The sequence below is a fragment of the Hemiscyllium ocellatum genome, chromosome 40 (assembly GCF_020745735.1).
Source record: "Hemiscyllium ocellatum isolate sHemOce1 chromosome 40, sHemOce1.pat.X.cur, whole genome shotgun sequence".
Taxonomy (NCBI): domain Eukaryota; kingdom Metazoa; phylum Chordata; class Chondrichthyes; order Orectolobiformes; family Hemiscylliidae; genus Hemiscyllium; species Hemiscyllium ocellatum.
Window position 1 is genome coordinate 23,328,975 of NC_083440.1, and position 4,955 is coordinate 23,333,929.

Genomic DNA, 4,955 nt, shown 5'->3' on the forward strand with positions numbered 1-4,955 from the left:
GGGTTGGTGATAATACTGAAGTGTATATAAACACACTGCTCCCTCAGCACTGACCCTCCGACAGTGCGGCCCTCCCTCAGCACTGACCCTCCGACAGTGCGGCCCTCCCTCAGCACTGACCCTCCGACAGTGCGGCCCTCCCACAGCACTGACCCTCCGACAGTGCGGCCCTCCCTCAGCACTGACCCTCCGACAGTGCGGCCCTCCCTCAGCACTGACCCTCCGACAGTGCGGCCCTCCCTCAGCACTGACCCTCCGACAGTGCGGCCCTCCCTCAGCACTGACCCTCCGACAGTGCGGCCCTCCCTCAGCGCTGACCCTCCGACAGTGCGGCCCTCCCTCAGCGCTGACCCTCCGACAGTGCGGCCCTCCCTCAGCGCTGACCCTCCGACAGTGTGGCCCTCCCTCAGCACTGAGCATTTTGCGTGCCCCTCATGGGCGGGTTATGAAGGAACGTGTGACAATTCTGGGATTGTATTCCCTCCTTCAGGAAGACACTGGGTGTACGCTGCTGAGTATTTAGTCTTAGCGGTCCCTGGCTGTGCTAACCCAGAGAGCTCTGTCCATGAATGTCCTCTGAGAATTCGGTGGTGGACACATGAACCCAGGATGTTTACACTCGTCCAATCCAATGGGAGAGCTGTTGGGAAATCTCTCCAGTTGGTATAAAGGGAGGAATGACTGCACCCCATTGACTTGAACGATTACGGCCGAGTCTGTTGTCGTGAGCTCATTTTCCATTAACCTTTCGGATGAATGCTTCCTCTGTCTCGGTGAATATTGCTGGTGGGATGCTCCCTTCCGTGTGGCCTTGGGAAGGGGTGCGGGAAATCGGACACAGGTTACTGGGCATTCCAGAACCACGTCCAATGGTCCGAACTGTAGGGTTGAAGACTTCTGTTCCATTCTGCTGTCTGTGCGTTGGTCAGAGTACCGTCTCATTGTCGAGACTACGTCGCACTGTTGCTCACGGCTTCTGAACGTGCGTGGTTTTGTTTTCAAATGAAAGGAGAGCAGTCGGATACCTATGTTCATCGTTTCCTGTCGCCCGCCCAGAGCAGATCTCAAACTCAACCAGCAATGGGATACCCAACATCACACAGCCCCCAATCTCAATCTCACACTCAATCCCAACCTCAACCCCCGTCCCTAATCTCCAACCCAATCCTAAATCCAACCCCGATCTCACTCCCAATCCCAAACCCAACCCCCATCCCCAACCTCCGTCCCAATCCCAAACCCAACCCCCATCTCAATATCCCTCCCAATCCAAAACCACAGCCCTAATCTTCATCCCAATCCCAAACTCAACCCCCATCCCTAACATCCGTCCCAATCCCAAATTCAACCCCCCAAACTCAATCTCCATCCCAATCCCAAACTCAACCCCCCCAACTCAATCTCCATCCCAATCCCAAACTCAACCCCCCCAACTCAATCTCCATCCCAATCCCAAACTCAATCCCCATCCCTAACCTCCGTCCCAATCCCAAATTCAACCCCCCAACTCAATCTCCATCCCAATCCCAAACTCAATCCCCATCCCTAACCTCCGTCGCAATCCCAAATTCAACCCCCCAAACTCAATCTCCATCCCAATCCCAAATTCAACCCCCCAAACTCAATCTCCATCCCAATCCCAAACTCAACACCCCCCAACTCAATCTCCATCCCAATCCCAAACTCAATCCCCATCCCTAACCTCCGTCCCAATCCCAAATTCAACCCCCCAACTCAATCTCCATCCCAATCCCAAACTCAATCCCCATCCCTAACCTCCATCCCAATCCCAAATTCAACCCCCCAACTCAATCTCCATCCCAATCCCACACTCAGCCCCCCCAACTCAATCTCCATCCCAATCCCACACTCAGCCCCCCCAACTCAATCTCCATCCCAATCCCACACTCAGCCCCCCCAACTCAATCTCCATCCCAATCCCACACTCAGCCCCCCCAACTCAATCTCCATCCCAATCCCACACTCAGCCCTCCCAACTCAATCTCCATCCCAATCCCAAACTCAGCCCCCCCAACTCAATCTCCATCCCAATCCCACACTCAGCCCCCCCAACTCAATCTCCATCCCAATCCCACACTCAGCCCCCCCAACTCAATCTCCATCCCAATCCCACACTCAGCCCCCCCAACTCAATCTCCATCCCAATCCCACACTCAGCCCCCCCAACTCAATCTCCATCCCAATCCCACACTCAATCCCCCCAACTCAATCTCATTCCCAATCGCAAACTCAACCTCTATCTCAATCTCCGTCCCAATCCCAAACTCAACCCCAACTCAATCTCCATCCCAATCCCAAACTCAACCCCCCCAACTCAATCTCCATCCCAATCCCAAACTCAACCCCCATCCCTAACCTCCGTCCCAATCCCAAATTCAACCCCCCAAACTCAATCTCCATCCCAATCCCACACTCAGCCCCCCAACTCAATCTCATCCCCAATCCCAAACTCAACCCCAACCCAATCTCCATCCCAATCCCAAACTCATCCCCAGCTCAATCTCATCCCCAATCCCAAACTCAACCTCTATCTCAATCTCTCTCCCAATCCCAAACTCAACCCCAGTCCTAAACCTAATGTTAAACTTAAACTCAACTCAATTCCCATGCTCAAAACCAAACTCAAACCCATTCCCATTCCCAAACTCAACTCCAATATCAAACTCAACCACATTCCCAAACTCAAGTCAAATCCCAACCCCAACCCCAAACCCAAACACAGTCTCAAATCGAATCCCACACTCAAACCCAGTCTGAAACTCAGTCTCAATCCCAAATCCAATCCCAATCCCAACCTCAAGCAGGTTAAAGGTGCAAGAGATGATGGCCATGTACAGGAGAGCAAGAGAGAGAGTGAAAGTGTGAGAGAGTGTGAGCATAAGTGAGTGTGTATAAGGGAGAGAGAGAAAGTGTGAGAGAGTGTGTGAGCTCGAGTGTAAGTGATGCTGAGGGTCAGCAAGTGTGTACGTGCGTGAGTGTGTGTGTGTCAGTGGGTGTGTGTGTGTGTGTGAGTGAGTGTGTATGTGCGCATGTGTGCATGTATGTGCTCGTGTGAGTGTGTGTGAGTGTGCATGAGGGTGTGAATGTGTGTGAGATAGGGAGGGGGTGTAGAGGTGTAGGGACGGGAGGGGGGTTACAGAGATAGGGAGGCGGTATAGGGGCTGGAGGGGGTTACAGAGATAGGGAGGGGGTGTAGGGGGTTACAGAGATAGGGAGGGGGTGTAGGGGGTTACAGAGATAGGGAGGGGGTGTAGGGGCTGGAGGGGGTTACAGAGATAGGGAGGGGGTGTAGGGGGGTTACAGAGATGGGGAGGGGGTGTAGGGGGTTACAGAGATAGGGAGGGGGTGTAGGGGGTTACAGAGATAGGGAGGGGTGTCGTTCCCACCCAGCGAGTGATGCCAATTGAAACCAGTCTGCAGGAACGATGATTTATTTGCCGAAAGCTGTGTGTGAATAACTAACACGAGATTATACTGAAACACAGGCTGTCACTGTCACACTCACACTCACTCTCTCACACTCACACCCAGACACACCCGGACACACTCAGCCTCTCACACTCACACTCAGACACACCCAGACACACTCACACCCAGCCACACGCTCAGACAGAAGCCCTGAGGTGAGGGGAGAATCCCCCACCCCTCTCTCGGAGCGACTCCGTGCTCAGTCTGTGGGAAGTGAGGAAGTCCCGGCGGGATTCCCGGAAGGGGGACGATGTACCACCACCACGGGCTAGAGGGAGACACAAGGAGATAGTGACCAACCACCAGGCAGACAGCACCGTGTGTGTGTGTGTGTGTGTGTGTGTGTGTGTGTGTGTGTTGTGTGTGAGTGTGTGTGTGTGTGTATAAGAATGTGAGTGTGAATGTGTGTGAGTGGGTGTGTGAATGTGTGTGAGAGTGAGTGTGGGTGTGCGTGAGTGTGTGTGTGAGTGAGTGTGAGTGTGTGTGTGTGCGAGTGTGTGTGCGAGTGAATGTGTGTGTATGTGTGTGTGAGTGTGTGTGTTTGTGTGTGAGTGTGTGTGTGAGAGTGTGTGTGTGTGAATGAGTGTGTGTGTGAGTCTGTGTGTGTGTGAGTGTGTGTATGTGTGTGTGTAAGTGTGTGTGTGTGTATAAGTATGTGAGTGTGTGTGTGTGAGAGTGTGAGAGAGAGTGTGTGTGAGTGAGTGTGTGTGTGTGAGAGAGACGTGTGTGAGAGAGAGTGTGTGTGCGCGTATAAGAGTGAGAGTGTGTGTGTGTGAGTGAGTGTGTGAGAGTGTGTGTGTGAGTGAGTGTGTGTGTAAGTGTGAGTGTGAACTTGTGTGAGAGTGAGTGTGTGGGTGTGTTGAGTGTGTGTATGAATGAGTGTGTGTGAGTGTGTGTGAGTGTGAGTGTGTGAGTGTGAGTGTGTGTGTGAGTGTGTGTATAAATGAGTGTGAGTGTGTGTGAGTATGTGTGTGAGTGTGTGTGTGAGTGTGTGTGTGAGTGAGTGTGTGTATTAGTGGGTGTGTGTGTGTGAGTGTGTGAGTATGTGTGTGTGTGTGTGAGTGAGTGTGTATGTGTGAGTGAGTGTGAATGAGTGTGAGAGTGCGTGTGTGAGTGTATGAGTGTGTGTGTATGTGTGTGTGAGTGTGTGTGAGTGAGTGAGTGTGAGAGAGAGTGTGTGTGAGTGTGTGTTTGTATAAGAGTGTGAGTGTGAATGTGTGTGAGTGAGTGTGTGAATGTGTGAGAGAGTGTGTGTATGAGTGTGTGTGAGTGACTGTGTGAATGTGTGAGAGAGTGTGTGTGAGTGTGTGTGAGTGTGTGTGTGTGAGTGTGAACTTGTGTGAGAGTGAGTGTGTAGGTGTGTATGAGTGAGTGTGAGTGTGTGTGAGAGTGAGTGTGTGTAAAAGTGAGTGTGAGTGTGTGGGAGTATGTGTGTGTGAGAGTGTGTGAGTGTGTGTGTGTGTGTG